The sequence below is a fragment of the Sinocyclocheilus grahami genome, unplaced genomic scaffold, assembly GCF_001515645.1.
Source record: "Sinocyclocheilus grahami isolate Dianchi unplaced genomic scaffold, SAMN03320097.WGS_v1.1 scaffold1597.1, whole genome shotgun sequence".
Lineage (NCBI taxonomy): Eukaryota > Metazoa > Chordata > Actinopteri > Cypriniformes > Cyprinidae > Sinocyclocheilus > Sinocyclocheilus grahami.
Genome location: NW_015506776.1, coordinates 412,098 through 433,739, shown reverse-complemented (window position 1 = coordinate 433,739; position 21,642 = coordinate 412,098). Strand labels below are relative to the sequence as shown.

General features: G+C 38.4%; 1 protein-coding gene across 1 annotated transcript in view; it reads left to right on the top strand.

Annotated features, from left to right (window-relative positions):
- Positions 1-21,642, top strand: part of LOC107571463 (regulating synaptic membrane exocytosis protein 3-like) — a 78,802-nt gene that overhangs the window by 45,749 nt on the left and 11,411 nt on the right. The gene's annotated exons all lie outside the window — the stretch shown is intronic.

Genomic DNA, 21,642 nt, shown 5'->3' with positions numbered 1-21,642 from the left:
CTGGAGGGTTATGGCCAGAAAAATAACGTTCATCATTGTTTTTTTTTGTTTTTTTTAAATAAATGACCTCACGATGTCATTTTCTTCACCCGCTTCACGGCAAGTAAAGCCTCGCCATGGCACGATCCATAACTTTCAAAAGCTCATCATACGCAGGGCAGGAGGATTGGGAAAGCTCTGCCTCAGCTTTTTGCCCTCCTCAGACATTTTCCTGCTTTCCAGCAGAGCACTGGCCCTTGGATCAGACAATGTTAATGAAATAACGTCATCCTCCAGCGGCTCACTCTCGTCCACAGCCGACGATTGCGAGAGGGAAAACCCCTCTTCAAACTCATCAGCCAGATCCACATGCGATCCCCACAAGTTCATTCTCCTCCGTGCCTCAGCAGCGGTGGATCCTGAATCGCGGGAAGCAGATGGCTGCCCGTCTTTCCTCGAAAAGAGAGACAAACGAGAGCAGAGCTTTTTTCTGAAAAAACGCTCGTGGTGCACGCCGATTGCCCCCTCGGAGACATCGCGTGCGTGCTCCTCGCCCAAACAAATAACGCATAGATTGTGTGTGTCATCAGATGTTAAACAATGACAACAAGGATGCACACATCCTCTAAACGCTTTGCTAGTGCTCGCCATAATGATATGAATAGAGATCGCTCTTACCACAGAAATGCACGCTTCAAACAAAACAGTCAATGAAGACGAAGAAGAGGTGCCTATTTATACTATAGTTGCACCGGTAGTGATGTTATGGCTGTCGCCGGCCAACGTGTTGTTGGTGTTTTTTCAATGTATGCTTCAGACACGGGTCACGACGAGGCGTTCCCCATAGCAACCCCTAGAGGACGCAGTTCGAAGTTCCCATGAAAGGGAACTAAAGATAATGTGAGGAAAGTTTGTCAAATGTTGATCTGTTTCTGCCTGTGTGTGTGTGTGGTGAACTGTGGTATTATGCCCCTTTTTACAAGATATATGTCTCAGTTGTCCCCAGAATGTGTCTTTGAAGTTTCAGCTCAAAATACAGATAATATATTATACCATTTTGATAATGCCTATTTTAAGTGGAAGAAAAACATGCTATTTTCATGCATGTATATTTTAAATGCCAATGAGCTGTTGCTCCCCGCCCCCCTTTTCCAGAATAGGCACATGCCTGTTTGGTTTTGATTATCATGTCTATCATGCTGAAAACCTATTTACATGCGTTTTAAAGCCATTTCAGTTTAAACTTCTTAAATATGGTTCTCTTTCATGTCTTATTGTGCTTAAACTATCAAACACACACAAGGTTATTTCAAAAACACATAATTTACATACAGCCGGATATGTCTGTGAACGTACAGATCAACAGGGAAACACAGGTGAATGTGAACACAGAAAATGAACCAAAACAGAACAGAAACAGAACTCACTGACTTTCACAGAATCTGTGAACGGTTTGTTCTGAGACACTGTTTATGATTTATGTGGATTAAAAAAAGGAGTGGGTGGATTTTTAGCATTATATGGTGGTTGTGTACACACACTGCCAACACACATTTATGTTCAAACATCATGTAAAAGTGAATTTTGCATAATAGGTGCCCTTTAATCCAATCCCATACCTAAACTTAACAACCTTACATGAGCTCTGGATAAACTGATAAGAGCAGGACTCTGAGGTGTGTGCGGTGCAAGGGGATGGGGGGCTGGTACGGGTCTGGCACATGCCCACACTCTCCTCACTGCAGAGGTGCAACATGTACACTTGCTAAAATGAAGCATCCTCCTGGAACATATTTTAAAAAAATGAGAGCAGCAGCTCACTCCCATCCCGAGACACCCTTCAGCACAAATATACACACTAACGTGCTAAATCCTGGCAAATGCGTCCACAACCAGTTGACATATGTGCCGAGAGACAGTGCTGCCAAGAAGATCCATTTCACTCCATACTCTCTTTCTCATTCCCTACTAAATATCATCTGACTAAAACTCACTCGCTGTAACCCTACACCTTTTTTCATACATTGAGTGTATCGTGTTCAGTACGAGGTAAAATTATATGCTGAATTATTGGTTTCTACAGCAAACATCAACGTCATTAGACGTGTTGGCAGGCAATGTTGCCTGAGCGTATGTCAAGATGGTGCAGCCCAGAAACATGACTGAATGTTCAACCGCCCGCAGCAGTAATGACTAGCACTGTGCTTGCGGTTCCTACAACGTGCACAGATGGATGATTTGCCCTCCCCATTCTTTAATTAACCCTGAAGTAATTATCCGCTATTTCTCAGTCGTATCTTGTGAAGTCCGTATCGCCACCCTTTCCCGCCCACAACCTGCACTCCATCACACACACCCGAAAGGTTACCCAAACACCGGCTGACATTTAGGTACTGACCACTGCGCTACAAAAGGTTGCTCAATGGTACGGTTTATATCAGTGCGACAACAAGATTTACGCTGTTCAAATGCCAGATCAGCTGTTGCTCTTAATGGCGACCATGCTTGATGATTGAACACTATTGAAATTATAGAACGAAGATGTCTCATTTGGATATAATGTTCCCTCTAATGGTACACTCTCAAGAAAAAGGTACAAAATCTGTCACTGCGGTGGGTGCCTTTTCAAAAGGAACACTTTTTGCAACTTATATACCCCCAAATGATGCATATCAGTTTTTTTCAATTGCTAACAAGCATTTACCAATAATTAAAGTACTTTTTCTAAACTCTTAACACAGCAGCACACCTACATCACACAATTAGCCAAATAGATAATTTTCTGGCCAAAACCACATTTTGTTAAATAAATACAAACTCTACATTTCAAAATGCTGAATACCTTTGTCTACATTTACTAACTCTATCAAAACACAGCAAACCCAAATCAAAATCGAGTCATTCAGTCTAAACATTGGCACTGGTTTCCTATCCAATAGGAACATATAGTCGATCATAGTGCATAGACTGTCAAAATCATAACAATTAATGGCATTACAAAACCTGCATTACTTGTCATGTCTCAGTTCGACCTGTATAGAACATACAATATGAGATTCATTTAAAAAATAAAATAAATAAAATAATAATAATACAACCTGGTCTCATGGCAAAAACGTACCCGGGGGCACATTTTCGCAAGACGCGAAATACATACCAATAAGTACATATCACTGCAGTTTCCAAAATAAATGAACACTAGAGGCAGTAAAACTCCGACACCTTTTATTCCTTTTCACACACATTTACAGAGTTTCGATTAATAAAGTGTAATTTTCGCACAATTACTTGAAGAATATCATGTTATGACTTCAAAACAGTTTTAATATGCTGGGAGATTTGAAAACTGATGCTTTTGAATGTTAGCACCGCACATATCCGCACATATAACGCATTCATATCAATGGGTTTTCATCAACGATAGGTTTGTTCGGTAGCTCACGGAGTATGGCGACGTACTTGAGAGGTGAGGTGCTCTGGTTCAAATCCTGTGTAACTACGTTTCGACAAAACGGTTCAAATCTGCATATGAGTAAGTTCAAATGACATGGTTGCAACAACAAATGCATTTTTATATCAGTTTTGCATTTGTTAACACTATCGGGTAGGTTTAGGGTTGGGTTTGGTGTAGGTCAGGGTTCCTCAAATCTTGCCCTGGAGGGCCAATGCGCTGCACAGTTTAGCTCCAACCCTGATCAAACTCACCTACCTGTGATTTTCTAATGATCCTGAAGACATTGATTAGCATGCTCAGGTGTGTTTGATTAGGCTTAGAGCTAAACTCTGCAGGAAAGTGGATCTCGTGGGCAAGATTTGAGGATCCCTGGTGTAGGGCATATTTTCAACACGATAGAGCATTAACTTTTAGTGACAGTCCCCGGATATTTGAATTCTGAACCGCCGCAATATGTACCTGAAGCAACGTAATAAAAACACAGCAATGCGTATCTATATCAACGTAATAAAAACGTGCCAGGGTTCACGTATTGAACCCGTGTTTTAGCGCCACTCAGTGACATTTCTCTTTGAAACTGCAGCGAAACGTGCAGTAAAGCACGTAAAAACTGTGTTGCAGAAAAGTACCCAGAGGTACGTATTTTTATGAGACTGGGTTGTAATAATAATAATAATAATAATAATAATAATTCAGTCAGCTGAACTATATATATATATATATTTTTTTTTTTTTTGTGTGTAAATGTGTGGATTCATTTTAGATCGTATGTGTACAGCATAGTGAAGGAGTCATCAGTGCTTTATGGAATGCAAAAGAAAAGTGACAGAATTGCTGCAGTAAAGGCTTTATTGGCAAAATGAAAAATGAACATTTCTGTGTCTGTAAACATACATGGTAATAAAGCTCTTTATGACTTTCTGACAAGGGAGAAGGAGAGGTAAGGGGCAAAAGGCAAAGGGCTGTATTACAATATGAAGTATTTAAAAAAAAATAATAATAAAAAAACATTGCCTTTTGCCCCCTACCTCTCCTTCTCCCTTGTCATTGGACTTGGCGACAGGAGCTTCCAGTGCAGAAGAAAGTATGGACATAGTGCAAACTCCCTCGTCCAGACATTTTCTTTCTTTTTCTGCTTCTCTGTGTTGTTCTGTATTGTTTTGAAGAAAACCAATCCAGAGAGTGCCTTTTTATTGTGCATGGCCATGTAATGGAAAGAATTGAAATGATTAACTAAGATTTGAATTAGCTATTTCTCAATTATCAGTAATTAAAATAATTCTTATCAACTCTTTTCTTGCAGAAGTAGAGGCTTTACACTATATTTAAAGGAACATTAGGTCTTAATTTCTGTCATGCAAACAATTTCTGTTTGTTTAAGCATTTGTAAAATAGACAAGAATGATCCATGATTTTGGTATGGGGTAAACTTGTGTGAAAAGAAAATTTAAGCAGTTTAGAAACATGTTAATTGACTGAATATTGTGTGAAAACAACATGAATTGTGTTAATGGTATGGTCACAACAGACGGATGTTTTGCTAATTGTGTTTAGAGTTTTGAAAATGTGATTATAGATTGGACAAAGGGATGTTAGCAATTGAAAAAAACTGTAACCTTGAATGAGCAGAATTTGCAACAACAATGTTCATCACGGAATACCAAAGGTTTGAGGCATAATGACACATGATCAACAAACCTATGAAAAGTGACTAAGCAGCACTGACTCAATATGGCATGCGTCATCTGGCCCGAAACACTCTCACACTGCCCTGCTGCGATACTGTACATTGAGTAATGCTGCAACACTGCCATAGAATAGCTGTGCTACATTACCCAGATGGACAGGAGGTGCTGAGTGGGTGGACTGGTCAGTGCCAGGCTGGAGGGGCATCAAAACACAGCATTAGGTCCAGAACATACGTTATGTTATGAATACACTGGGTATGTGGGTTGGAGTCAAAAAGAGATCTGAAATGTGGGTAACATTTTAGTATAAGGACCAATTCTCACTGTCAACTAGTTGCTTATTAGCATGCCTATTATTAACATATTAACTGTTTATTAGTATTTATTGTGCATGGCCATATTCTACATCCCTAATCCCACTCAATACATAAACTTAACAACTATCTTACTAACTATTAATAAGCAGCTAGGAGTTTACTGAGGTAAAAGTCGCAGTTAATGTTTAACATCCCTTTGTCCGATCTGTAATCACATTGTCAAAACTCTATACACAATTAGCACTACATCCGCCTTTTGCGACCATACCATTAACACAATTTGTGTTGTTTTCACACAATATTCAGTCAATTAACACGTTTCTACAATGCTTACATTTTCTTTTCACACAAGCTTACCCCATACCAAAAGCATGGATCTTTCTTCTTCTTATTATTTTTTTTACAAATGCTTAAACACAGCATGTCAGAAATGAAGATCTAATGTTCCAAACTTTAAATGTAGTGTAAAGCCTCTACTTCTGCAACAACAGCAGCTCAAAAGTATTAAAATAAATCTCTCTATATAAAATATTGTAACAACTGATTAGCATTATCAGTAAGTAACAGATGACTGAAATATTTAGAAACAGCTGATTCCAGTCTCAGTTGGAGGAATAGTCAGGTGTTGATGCTCTTTCCATTGCATCAACATAGAGTACTTTTTTTTGATGCAGAACAACACAAAGAATCAGAGAGAGAGAGAAAAAAATAATGCCTGGGAGAGGAAGCGGAATAGTTGTAGGAGGGAGAGGAGTAGCTTGATCAGAAAAAGGGAGAAGAAGAGGTAGGGGAGAGGAGTAAGAATGTGTGCTGGACTGTGCATTTTTAAGTTTGTTTGTTTGTTTTTCCCCTTACACATGGAACCTATGAAAGCTTATTTCTGCCATGGAATATAAAGGGTAAAGGGTAAAGGGTAATTGTGACTTTTTTTATCTCACAGTTCTGACTTTTATTTCTTGCAATTGTTAGTTTATCTCACAATTCTGATAAAGTCTGAATTGCAAGATGTAAACTCGCAATTCCAAGAATAGAAGTCCAAATTGTGAGATCAAAAAATTCACAATTACGGTTTTTACTTTTTTATTCTGTGATGGAAACAAGCTTGCATAGTAACCAAAGGCCATGTATGTTGGCATTTTTGTTGATCACTGGCATCAGTTACCATGGGGGCACCATCCGCATCCAACCCCCACCCACTGGAAAGCAATTTCAATCAAGGTTCCAATTGAATTTCTGCATAGGGGACCCTATTTTTTTCTATAATGACTCATTCAATTTTAGACAGTATGTTTTCAAGAATGAACACATTCAACACTTAAAAATGTCAAATGAGTTTCAGTTGAAGGTAACTAAGTTACAAAAAACAATGAATGTTTATATTGTTTATACTGTATGCAGGTAGAACTGAAACATGACAAGTAATGCAGTTTTTGTAAAGTCATCAACTGTTAGAATTTTGACAGTCACTGTGCTATGATTGACTATATGTTCCTGTTAGATAGAAAAGTAGTGCTAATGTTTTGACCGAATGACTCGATTTTGATTTGGGTTTGCTGTGTTTTGATAGAGTTAGTATATATAGAAAAATGTATTCAGCATTTTGAAATGTAGAGTTTGTATTTATTTAACAAAATGTGGTTTTGGCCAATTAACTATTTGGCTAATTGTGTGATGTAGGTGTGCTGCTGTGTTAAGAGTTTAGAAAAAGTACTTTAAGTATTGGTAAATGCTTGTTAGCAATTGAAAAAACTGTAATAGCGAGAATTGGACCTTAAAATAAAGTGTGACCGAAATGTGCATATCATGTGAGTTTATATAAATGCTGAGAAAGCGAGTGAGGGAGTGAGGTTATCCTCCATGTTTTCCTTTAGTCGTTTATCCAGTGTTTGTGTTTGTGCCGATGATTACTCAACGCTCAAGGAAACTGTTCCCTGTTCCCTACACATCAACATGCTCTTCGTTTTCACACAATCAGCACTGGGAACATAAACTGTGTATTTTGGTACATTTCTTCACTGCATAAAAAGGTTTTGCACAGTCTTTCTTGTCTTGTTTTCAATTCTTCAATTTTGTTTTCAATTAAAAAATAATTTAGAAGCAAAAACTGTTATATTAAGTTTTGTTTTCTGATGTATAAACATATATATATATATTGCAATGCTGGTGAGGAACGTGTCCCATTATTAAAATATCAAAGTCGCTCTTTTCCATAAAATGAAAATGCTGATCAGTGGGAGTTTTCTAGTTTATTTAGATATTATTTTATAATAACCCAAAAATGAAAAAATGTGTTATCATTTACTCACCCTTAAGTTGTTCCAAACCTGTATGACTTTCTTTCTTCTGCAGAACACATGAGAAGATATTTTGAGGAATGTTGGTAACCAGTTTTGGTTCCCATTGACTTCAGTAGTATTTTTTGTCAATTAGTTGCCAACATTCTTCAAAATATCTTCTTTTATGTTCAACAGAAGAAAGAAAGTCATACAAGTTTGGAAGAACTTGATGGTGAGTAAATGATGACAATTTTCATTTTTAAGTTGAATTAACCCTTTAAGTCACTTGCATGATGAATTTCTTTTCCTTTCTGGTGTCTTTTCAAAAAAATAGGTGCATGATGCCCTTGAAAATGGTAACAATGTATTTTGAGTTCTTTGTGTGTGGCCACAAGCTCCACACCTTCTAAAGCTAAACCTTCATTGCATCTTTATCTTTGATGATGAAAAGCTCAGTGGGGATAAATCGATACGCCGACTAGCCATTGAACATATAAATACACACACACGTACGTACAAACACACACACACACACACACACACACACACAAACAATTGCATCCTGCTCAGACCAACCGCCTCTAATTAATGGTCTCTTAGAAATGACAGATGTTTTTATCACTCCACCTTTCCTTGAATTTAGTCAGGGTGGGTGTTGTAAAGAGATCTCCATCAACAGCTTCATAGTTACTGTTGCTATGCACGGTGCAATGTTGCTGTTGCAGCTACAGCCAATAAGGGAGTCAGAGAGACACTGGGCTCTAAAAACAGGAATCTATATCAAGGCTACAGAGAAGCGCTTCAGCAAATGTCAAGCTTGCCTAGTTTAATGATATTGCTGACTTGTTTTGACTCATAATTACATATGCAGCATGTCTGGAACTATATAGCTACATCTGCACTTCATATTGCAACATTTTGTATTTTGAACCTCTTTTGCACACAGTGTATAGCACACAGCAGTAATGTTTACAATGAGCAGCATAACCAGATGTCATGCTATGAGGGATTTTATTTGATCTGCTGCTGTAAATCACACAATATAGTAGTATTTTTATATATTATGTAAATATAGTGTATATTTATATAAATATGCCAGTGTTTTAATATTATTTATAGACTACTATAATATTTATTTTATATTTTCAATTTTCATTTTAGTTGAAGTTTTAGTAATTTGGTTGAGTGCTTGACATTTTTGTTAATTAAAAAAAAAATTAAATTTCTATTTAGCTTTCATTTTTATTTCTATTTTAGTTTTATAAATTTTTATGGAAGCCTGTACTTGCAACTTTTTATCTCACAATTCTGACTATTTTGTCTGAATAAACTTGTAATTATGAGTGAACTTCTCACAATTCTGACTTTCTCCAGAATTCTGAGTTTATATCTCGCAATTCTCAGAACTGCGCGAAAAGTCTGAATAGTGAGGAAAAGAAATCGCAATTACATTTTTTGGTTTGTTTTTTTACCCCATGGTGGAAAAGAGGTTTCCATACATTTGGATAATTTAAGGTTTTATCTAATATTCATATTTTATTTCAGCTATTAATGATTGAAATTAATGGTTTTAGTTTTAGTTTAACAGTAACAACATTGGAAATATGTTAATTTAATATTATTATTTTTGCTGGAAATGTAATAAAAAATATTTAACAGCCACGTGGTAATGAATATTAAAAACCTTAATGTTTTCCTTTATTTGAAACTGTATAGACACAAAACAAAATGTATTTTTATTCATAATAAATAAAAGTACCATAATTCATAGCAATAGTTCCAACTGTATGAGGCACATTAAAAAAGCCCGTATGCACCTTTGCAGATCAGTTGAATCCCTTAGTGTGGCAAGTTGTGACATTGCTCAGCAATCATAAACAATAAAAAATGTATTACACCTCACAATAACAAATTTTGCTAAATAACATGTCATCCTGACACATCCCGCTCAATACAGGTTTTCTGTTGCTCCATTGTACCGTCCAAATACCATTCACTAAAATATTTTTCCAATAAAAATTGGATTTAACTTTTGAAATCGCTTGTATGTATAATTCCATAACTTAATTACATTTTCCTGTTCATTTAAGGTCACACTCTTAAAGCATACACATTTGATTTCAGCGCATACATCTGTATTTCCAGCCCATTCATTCATTCTCAGTATCTGCCTGCATTCCGTCCCTCTCTTTCCCCCTTTTCAGATTCTTTATTTTAAGTAGAACGAATCAGACCTCCCATGTCTTATGTAACCAGCCAACAGCGCAGATGCCTGAAATAACTCCAGCATACCATGGCGCATACATCTTTCAGAGGCATGTGCACGAGCAGCGCCACGAATGAACACAAAGACATAGACAAGCATACGTCAACACAACAACATTTTCTCATTTATATCACATATATGCTCTCATGTGAACATCCACACATGTCAGTATATATGCTGTGCATTTATTGCATATTTACTGTATGAGTATAGGGCATACAGGATTTGACTGGTGATATAAGCTCGTATCTCCCACAGGTTTGTGCCACTTGTGTCAGCATTGAGTCAACGGCTTGAATATACACGCTCCCTATATCTCATTGCCCAGCCTTTCGGCTGTCCTCCAGGGCTTTTATTACTCAGCGGAGCATCAGGGATAGATCGCTTTAATTAACACTCTGTAAATGCCATCGAAAAGAAACCCCTATCTCATACTGCATGGTATGGCACCTCTCTCCTATCCCTATTACATAATACTGATGTTTTACCCACACAACTGCATGATTGTAATAACATGGAGTCAGTACCCCGCTGTGCGGATGCTTCAACAGAGAGAGTGTCAGCTGAGTGGTGTAGATGATGTAGTGAAATACCGTAATCATCAGCCAAAGGCAGGGTTTACAGGTCTTACCATACTATAGTAATGAATATTATTATTTTACATTTATTTAATGCAATTTAACATAAGTTAATGCTGCTTTAAAGACACTGTTGTTCATTAATAATTCATGATTGTTCATAATTCATTAGTTATATTGCAAAATTGATCAATGCTGTAAAGGTATTTTGTCTTTAGGTGTTTAGGGAAGGCAATTGCATTGTGAAAAGCTCAGAGGAAATTGTTAATCCAAGATTGCTACTTGATGTGTTGGGTATATATTTATAAAACTTGCTATGTGTACTGCGTTAGGCTAACCGATACTTGTCATTTGCACTTACATATCGTTGCTCTTTTTTTAGTTTTGATTGCTTCTGTTGTCCTCATTTGTAAGTCGTTTTGGATAAAAGCATCTGCTAAATGACTAAATGTAAATGTTTTGTATTGTTCTAGGATTTGAATTTAGGTTTAACAGTTTTGAAAAGAGTATGTGGACTTTGTATGGTACACAAAGTCTTGGTGGTGTTTGTGTCTAAGTGAGAAAAGAATTCATGTAAATTGAAAGATGCCGTCACTGAATGCATTTTGTGCCAAAGCAATGATAAATGATCCACAGTTTAGCCCACATAGACCACTGTTGTGCTCACTGTGTGAACAGTTTTAATAAAGTGACCAAAGTATTGAAAAATTGCTCCCAGCGAAAAAAATGTAAAAAGTAGTCAATATAGATACATACTGTAGATGGATGGATGGATGGATAGACGGACGGAGGGATGGACAGATAGTTAGACAAATAGAGAGAGATAGACAGAACAATATTATGAGTCAAAGTATATCAGAGTTATACAAGAGTGAAGGACTCGTCCACAATATAATAAATGTTAAACATTTGCAGACATTGACAGATATATAGACAGACAGATAGATTGATATATTGATATATACATATATATGCATAAATAGACAGAGAAATAAATTGACATTGTGATTCAGAGTATAACAGAGTTCTACAAGAGTGAAGGACTCGTCAACAACTTTCCTAAACATTAAAACATTAAAAAAGATCGAGATGTCTTACTAGCAAGCAGCAAGATAGGTTGAGCTAGAGAAAAAAAGACAGATTAATGGCTGAGAGTTGTAGAATTGGAAGCAAAAAAGCCGAGCGAGAGGCCGACACAATGGGATCTTGGTGCATTGCAGACAGCATTACCATGGAAACGGGGTGGGGGGGAGAGAGAGAAAGAGTGTATGTGTGAGAGAGGAAGAGAGCATTAGAGACTAGAGGATTAGAAAAGAAGGGATGGGGTCACTGCAGAGCTCCCAGACTGAAGGTGTTGGCTTGAAGAGGAAGACACTGAGGGTTAATAAGATCAAGCTGGAGATGTGAAGAGCTTCCTGGTGGAGATTTGTGTGGATGCACCTTCACACGAGTGAGAAAATAAAGCTGCTAAACATGATCCTGTTTAACCAAACTGCAAAAAGCAGAGAAACCTTTTAAACCAGCCTAAACTGGTCTTATCTGATTTCCTGACTGGGACAGGCTGGCCTGGTTTTAGGGGGCTTTTGGGCACTTCTAACCAGCTAAATACTAACCTGTGACACGAGTTAGACCATTTCAAATCTGCTAAGACCAGCTAATCTTCTTATGTTGGCTTAAGCTGGTCTTTTCAATAGGGACAGACTAAACAGTCTGAATAGATGTGTGTTGCATCCAATAGAGGTAATTGGCTAGTACTCTCTGTCCTTTGTATATGCGCATTGTATTTGTGTCGGAAGACAAACAGAACAAGTAGGAGTGTAAATCAATGAGTAAACTGGCGCCTGCATGTATATGTTAGCAGTGCGTCCTAGTGAAAGATGGAAGATGACTGTTTGCTCCTTCAAATCAATGGCATGTTGCTTTTTACTTGTTAAGGCTGAAAAGAACAGGTTTCTTAAAGGAAAAGTTCACCTACAAAAATGAAAACTTGCTGAAAATGTACTCACCCTCAGGCCATCTAAGATGTAGATGAGTTTGTTTCTTAATGGGAACAGATTTGGAGAAATGTAGCATTCCATCACTTGCTCAGCAATGGATCCTCTGCAGTGAATGGGTGCCGTCAGAATGAGAGTCCAAACAACTGATAAAAACATCACAATAATTCACAAGTAATCCACACCACTCCAGTCCATCAGTTAATGTTTTGTGAAGCAAAAAGCTGCAGGTTTATGAGAAACAAATCCATCAAGATGTTTATAACTTTAAATCTGTATTACCTCAGCCCTCTGACCAATCACAATTTTCACACAAGTTAGACTTTTCTTGCAAAATTTAATTTAACCGATACCACTTGACTCCCAGAAGAATGTTATTGTACAATATGCGTGGGAACAGGCCATGAACGGCTGAAGTGGTGTGATGTAGCCTGTCCGTGTCAAGATGATGACCACCTGGCCCTGAGCCTCTGGACCCACTGGCCATCTGCACAGCCTGACCTTCACTTCCCACGGCACAATGAGAATACCACAACCTTTCCCTTTCTACCTCTACCTGGTCACTCTTATTCCTTTCCATGTTTTATGGTAAGAAATGTGCATTAATATACAGTTAAAGTCAGTCAAATAATGTATATTGTTGTTTTTGGTACTATAACTTTAAGACTTTTGTTATGATTAGCTAAGCTCACTGCAAGTGAATATGTTTTTGCATAACATAGTGTCTCACACCACGGACGTCACATATTTAAGATGCTTTGTGAAGTTAAATAAATAGTTCACCCAAAAATTGCTCGCATTTTATCTGGAAGCAATAGTTTGAAGTTAAAACATCTTAATGATGGTTTTGATTTATACAAACATGCAGCTTTTTGCTTCACAAGATGTTAATTGATGAACTGGAGTGGTGTGGATTACTTGTGGATCATTGTGATGTTTTTATCAGCTGTTTGGACTCTCATTCTGACGGCACCCATTCACAGCAGAGGATCTATTGGTAAGCATGTGATGTAATGCTAAATTTCTCCAAATCTGTTCGGAGGAAGAAACAAACTACATCTTGGATGGCCTGAGGATGAGTACACTTTCAACAAATTGTCATTTATTGGTGAACTATTCCTTTAATATGATAGCGCCGTGCGTGAACTCATGCGCTCAACACACTAAAAGCTTCGTCTTTGTCCATTGTCTGTGCAGTTTACATTACATAGCATTTGCATGAAAAATGAAGTATATTTTAGGATTAATGGTTGATCAGAGACTCATAAAACTTCAACTGCACAGCAAAGTACAGAGCAGGTTTGGGTTTGACACTTTTTTATGACTCTCAATAATTGGTGACTCTATTAAGGATGACTGAAGATGAAGATGGTTATTGTGGTGGGTTATTGTCTGTTGTCTGCTGCTCCACAGATCCCCTTCCTTCGGCAAAGATATTCCTGACTACAGACTTAAAAATAGAACCCCCACCCTAGCACTCATTCTCTGCAACCCGTCTCCATTTCTCTCTGTGTACTCTCTGGTTCCCTGTCCCTCACTGTCCTCCACTTTATATCAGTCACTGTCTCTCATCAATGATGCTCATCGTCATGGAGATGTGAGGAACAGTATATAATGTGTTACGGGTGTCTCCTGCTGAGATGAGAGGTCTAATGAGTCTCTCAAGCAGGCGTCAAGACAGCCGATGAGGCACAAAGCCAGTCGAGAAACATATGTATTCGGTCCCTAATGGAAAATGTAACATATCCTGCTATAGTGTCATTAAATGGACAAATGACCATGGCTATGCTCAGAATAAAATACTAGCGTAATGCTTACTACTGCCTTGCTGTTTTATAGTAGGCAATACTTAGAATGCTACATTATCGTCATTACTTTGCATGTTTAAATCAGACATAATTTAAATTATTTGGAAATGTTTTGTGTAAACATGTCTTATCTTTTGACAGACTGATCTTGATAAGATATGTTTGGAGTGGAATACTAGCATAATGCATGCTGTATTCTGTAAATAACATGCAAAATATTATGTTGCAGGTAATGATACATTTTTCAAGTATGCTGCACATCCAAACTAATTTTTGTTAGAATAGAATACCAAAAAATTGCACACTGTGCCATATACACTGTACTTTCTATTTATTATTTTGTAAAAACAGTGTGCATAAAAGGTTTCAAACAATAGTATGTTACATTGAGAGAATACCAACATAGTTTATACTTCATGCTGTGGATTTATATTACACACTATTGTCACGGTACGTGCGGGGAGATGAAGCGAGGACTCAATTGCTGGAGAAATGGTATTTTATTTTAGCAAAAAATTAAACAAAAACAAACTCAAACCACCCCGAAGGGGAAAAACAGACAGGCAGGCCTAAAGCTGCACACATGCAGACACGAAACACACACCATGAAAAATGACGGATCAGCACAGGACGGCAGACACAAGGAGAATAAATAGGAACCAAACGAGGAGGCTAACGAGGGAGACACAGGTGGAGCAACTAAAACAATAACGAGGTAACAAGATGGGAGGGGCCAGACAATAGACAGGAGAGAGCACATGGCAACAGACAAACACAACACAAGCCATGTGCTCCCAGAACACAGTCATCTGGTGGCCCTCCTGGGCACACCGGCTGAAGACTGTGACAGAACCCCCCCCTTAAGGAGCGGATTCCAGACGCTCCACGAGCAATCCCGGAGGGAGGCGGAACGGAGGTGGATCAGGGGGAGGGATGGTGGGCCAGGCCCGTGTAGTGGAAGAGGCCCTGGGGATAGAGGTAAACCAGGGTGCCAGGGCGGGGCCGGCAGGGCAGGAGGCCAGGGCGGGGCCGGCAGGCCAGGAGGCCAGGGCGGGGCCGGCAGGGCAGGCAGCAAGAGCGGAGCCTGCCTCAAGAAGGGAGCTGGCAGGGCAAGAGTTTCTGAGAGGGTGGCACTGCAGCTTCAGCTGCCTCTGGGGGCGCTGCGGCTTCGTCAGCCACCTTCGGGGGTGCTACAGCCTCTTCGGCCACCTCCGGGGGCGCTGTAGTTTCATCAGCCGCCTCTGGGGGCACTGCAACCTCTTCGGCCACCACCAGGAGCGCTGCAGCTTCATCAGCCGCCTCTGGGGGCGCTGGAACCTCTTCGGCCACCACCGGGAGCGCTACAGCTTCATCAGCTGCCTCTGGGGGCGCTGCAGCTTCGTCAGCCACCTTCGGGGGTGCTGCAGCCTCTTCGGCCACCTCCGGGGGCGCTGCAGCTTCGTCAGCCGCCTCTGGGGGCGCTGCAGCTTCTCTGGCCACCTCTAGGGGTGGCGAGGCGGACCCATTCTTCCTCTTCCCCCTCCTCCGTTTCCGAGAGTGTGGCCCTGCAGCTTCCTCTGCCACCTCCATGGCAACAGACAAACACAACACAAGCCATGTGCTCCCAGAACACAGTCATCTGGTGGCCCTCCTGGGCACACCGGCTGAAGACTGTGACAACTATATGTAAAAAATACCTCTTGAAATGTGTAGTTTCACATTAATTTATAAAAACAGCAGACAGTATACACTGTAAACTGAGCAGGAAGCAGTTTTCTGACAATGTATCATACTGCTATTCAAAAAATATATTGTCGCTAATGCATTCTTTTCTGTAGCATACAGTAGAATATAGTAGTATTGCGTATTGAACTGTTTACCAACATATGTGATGGAAATGCTAATTATTGTTAACATTTACAAAATGTCAACACAATATATACTTACTATATTGTGTCGATTTTTAATAAATAAAAAAAACCTTTGGAAACTGTTTTATTGAGAAAAATGGGCTTACTAAGATTTGTGGATATCTGGGACCTGAAAGAAGATAATTTGCAATATACACAAATTATATATGGAAAAAGACAGATTTCTTTTTTGATACACCAAAATGCACATAACAATTCAACCATTATTAGTAGTACAAGGCCAAATAGATGGATGAAAAGGTTTGGAGACTACAGTTGTTGTTTTTTTAAATGCGTATTCATTTTGTCGATAACAAAACAGCACAATTATTGAATGTAAATGTGACTTTCCAGAATAGGATACAAACAGGCTACTTACTGCGTATTGTAAAAATAGTATGTGAACACATGCTTTTGCAATAAATGTTTTTGTTGCATGTTTCATTCAGGAAGTCTCAGAAATAAATATGTCACCATATGGTCACCAAATATCGCCATGCATATACAACTAATTATAATTGACATATTACTGCCGTCGCTCAATTTTATGTACTTAAAGGGGTCATATGATGCGATTTCAATTTTTCCTTTCTCTTTGGAGTGTTACAAGCTCTTGGTGCATAAAGAAGATCTGTAAAGTTGCAAAGACTAAAGTCTCAAATCCAAAGAGATATTCTTTATAAAAGTTAAGAGTCAGCCAAGCCTACCTAAAACGACTCGTTCTAACACGCCCCCACATATCTACCTCACTATGTGGGAAGATTTGCATAACGCCGCCCAAATGTTCACGCAAAGAAAGAAGGCGTAACTTTTATTCTCGCTGTGGTATTGTTGGTGCTGCCGCCATGTCATGAAGAGCTGTGTGTTTCATTGTGAAAGCGAAACTACTTTGTTTGGCCTTCCAAAAGAGGACGATATCCGCTTCGTCATGCCTGGAACTGATCCGTGCTGGTCGCTGAGGGAATACATCAACCTCGTGCTGTGGATCGCCGGATCGGCTTTCACCGTGGAAGAAGCCCGGCCGGGACAAGGCATCACAATATGGCAAGGGGTGTAACATTTCCGTCACACGCTTGAGGTATTCGGCCAATCACAACGCATTGGATAGCTGGCCAATCACAGCACATCTCACTTTTCAGACCGATGAGCTTTGTAAAAATCGACGTGTTTCAGAAAGGCGGGGCATAGAGGAGAAACAATAATGTACAGTATGTGGAAAATAATGTGTTTTTTTAACCTTAAACCGCATAAACACAGTTAATTACACCAAATACGCAAAATAATGTTCTTTTTAGCAACATCATATGACCCCTTTAATATGACTATGTATGTGTTGCAATCTCTAATGATTCAGCACAGCACTAGCCTTGACTATGATGGAGAAGTCTTCTTAGGTGGGTTGACTTGTAGCCGCACTATTGGGGAAAAGAAACACAACCGGATCTTCACACCGATGTGACACATCATCAGTTGTGTACCACTTAGTATATGACACATACACCACCCCTATACTGCATACTGCGAAAACAGCATGAGCAGTGTGATAGTATGCAATTCTGAACATCCCAAAATATCTCAGATGAGCATATCATCACAGTACTCTCTCAGCAGTCCACCCTGATGAAAAAGCTCCTGTCGTGTATTTCCTGATACATCTTTAGTGAATAAACTGTTTCTTTTGTGGAAGTCCCCTAATTAGATTCTCCTTCACTTCAACGGCCGCTTCACATCACAGACCACCCACGCTCAGATCTGCCTGAAATATCAGCCATTGATTAGTTGTGTCCTGTTAGGCGATAAGGCAGTATTTTTAGCTCGAGTTAATCTAAAATGTCTGTACCCCATGATATCTGTCTGGGGAGAGCAGGCTGTTGCCACAGATACCAGACAGAAGGATGTGTCTCCGGCTCGCAGGGCACTTCTCTTTTTCAGAGACGCAGCCGGCAGCATGCATGACAACGCTGATGCGCTGTTCAGTATAGCCAAAGGTGGAAACAGGTTTTGTGTGAAGGTGAAAATAGCATGTTTGTGTGCATCTGCTCACTTGCGCTGTCATTTACCTCTGAGAAACAGGTGGAGCGATCTTCGGGCCACATGTGAGGGTTCGCTACCGTTCTCGGGATGGTATCACATGGACTTAGATGAATCTTTTTAGCACCTCTTGCCCTTAGCCCTGGTTCTAACCAACCCCATCCCTCGCTGTCTCTATCTCTGAGCTGCACTCTTTAATATTTCATCAAAGTGTCCCAAAGGACAGACTCTCCCGCTGTTCTGGTATTTACTGTGGATCAGTAGCGAGAGGCTTCTGGGTGAAACAGGCAGAGTAGGCGTTTGGCTACAAGGGAACAGCTGTCGAATGACAAGGACTGAGGGGGGAAGAAATAGACAGGAGATAGATCCATATATAGAAGGATTTGAATGTGTTTTATAAGCATCTTGGAGAAAGCTTTCACCCCTCACCATATGTTGCTTTCTATACATGGGCCAGGAATAATACACATATAGGTTTAGAATAATGGTTGGATCAGTCAGAGCTGTGTTTGTGTGGTTGTCTATGGAAGAATTGTGAGACAAGGTTTAAAAGAAGAAATAAAGTCACAATTATGAGAAACAATGTCATGATTGTGCGATATAAAGTCACATTTTCGCAGTTGTGAAATATAAAATCAAAATATAATCAAAATTCACAATTGTGAGATTTAAAGTTACCTTGTGAGATTTAAAGTTGCAGTTGCAAGATACAAAGTCAAATAGTGAGATAAAGAAGCACGTTGCAAGATTCAAAGTCACATTTTGAGATTTAAAATCGGAGTTGTCAAATATAAAGAAATGTGAGATAAATTTACATTTGAGTTACAGTTACTTTTAGATTAAAAGTCACATTGTGAGATTTAAAGATTTAAAGTCATATTTTGAGATTTTAAGTGGCAGTTACATAATACAAAGTCCAATACAGAGATATAAAGTCACATTGTGAGATTTAAAGTCATATTTTGAGATTTAAATAGCAGGTGTGAGATTTGAAGTCACATTGTGAGATATTATAAAGTCACAATTAAGAGAAATAAAGTAGGGGTTGCAAAATATACATTCAAAATATGAGGTTTAAAATCACAATGACGAGAAACAAAGTTGCAGTGGCAAGAAATAAAATCAAAATATTTAGGACTGTGGGATATAAAGTTGCAACTGAAAGAAATAAAGTCACAATTATGAGAAACAATGTCATGATTGTGCGATATAAAGTCACATTTTCGCAGTTGTGAAATATAAGATCAAAATATAATCAAAATTCACAATTGTGAGATTTAAAGTTACCTTGTGAGATTTAAAGTTGCAGTTGCAAGATACAAAGTCAAATAGTGAGATAAAGAAGCACGTTGCAAGATTCAAAGTCACATTTTGAGATTTAAAATCGGAGTTGTCAAATATAAAGAAATGTGAGATAAATTTACATTTGAGTTACAGTTACTTTTAGATTAAAAGTCACATTGTGAGATTTAAAGATTTAAAGTCATATTTTGAGATTTTAAGTGGCAGTTACATAATACAAAGTCCAATACAGAGATATAAAGTCACATTGTGAGATTTAAAGTCATATTTTGAGATTTAAATAGCAGGTGTGAGATTTGAAGTCACATTGTGAGATATTATAAAGTCACAATTAAGAGAAATAAAGTAGGGGTTGCAAAATATACATTCAAAATATGAGGTTTAAAATCACAATGACGAGAAACAAAGTTGCAGTGGCAAGAAATAAAATCAAAATATTTAGAGTTCACAATTGTGAGATCTTAAGAAACCTTATGAGATGAAGTTGCAAATGCAAGTCCAATATTGAGATATAAAGTAACATTGCAAAATTTAAAGTTACATATTGAGACTTAAAATTGCAATCGTGAGATATAAAAGTCAAACTGTGAGATTTAAAGTGTTTTTCAGTGATAAAGTCAGAATTACAAGCCATAAAATCACAATTACAAGAAGCAAAGCTGCAACTGCAAGATATAAAATGTACAAGAAACATGAGCTATTGCAAAAATATAAAATTAAAATGTGTCTATAAAGTTACATTGCAAGCTTAAAAGTTTAATTGTGAGATTTATAGTCACATTATGCAATACAAGCTCACATTTTCAGATATAAAGTCACATTGTGAGATTTAAAGCTATAGTTATAGTTATATATTATAGCGAGATATAAAGTATTGTGAGATGTAAATTCACAGTTGCGAGATTTTAAAGTCATAATTACCTTATTTTACTCAGCAGTGCAAATAGGTTTCCTTCAGTGTGAGTTATATAGTGTGTGGTATATTTTTATGACTTTGTCATTTCTGAATTTTCTTAATTTACTTTGGAGGAATAAAACAAACACATCCTGACCAGCCAATCAACCAATCGACTGTGTGAGTTTTGGCCAGGTCTGGTGTTTGGTCCACCAATGGCAGATGGAGGAATAGTTGGGCAACCCGTAAACATTATTTTTACTGACATACTTATAGAAATGAATTACCCTGTTCATCTTTAAACAAAGACTCCACAAACACACACACAGACTGTTCCTGTTCCCTATAGAATCAACATCTCTGAACTCGGTGGCCACTTTATTCCGCTGCAAACACAGATTCAACACTGTCACATACGGTCCTGTCAGAGGGCTCAACAGAGACACCGAACCCAGTGTCAACTAAATGCACAGTTCCCTTTCACTACCTCACAGCCAGACAGCTGTTATTATAAAATAACCTGTTTATATAAGTCGACAACATGCAGTTATTCCCTTTCACAAAGTGTATGTTCTGAAATGTCACATATTGTATTTCGCAAACATTTGCTTGCCACAGTGTCTGTTGTGTTTTAGCATCATCTATCTTTCCACAATTACACGTAGTTCATATTTAATTGAACACCTCAGTGAATGGTGACTGCTGTCTTGTTGCTCTGTGTTGCCGTGGCCCACACTGTGCATGTTCTCTCTGTATTTTTAGAAAGCTGTTCTCATTCTCCCTGTCTCTCGCACTCACTCTTGCAGTTATTTTATTTTAAAAACTGTGAGCTCCATGACAGTAAGCAAGTGTCTGCTGGGAATGCGATACTTGCAGTTCTGCAGTCTGTCTGTATGTATTCTTCTGCAGAAACACTATTGTGCTTCATATCAGTTTAGAACATAGCATCATTTGCAGTGTAGTTGTTTTTTTATATTTGTTATTAAACACTGTGCAGACATTAATTTCATATGATGCTCCATCTCTAAGTTCTAGGACTCTTGAACATATTTCTAAATCTCAGAATATTTTTAACTCTTGTCACTTGATCCCTCAGAAATCGATAATTGGTATGTTTACTTTTTCTTTTTGTGCGCATCTGAACTTGGAAGAAATGTTTGAATCT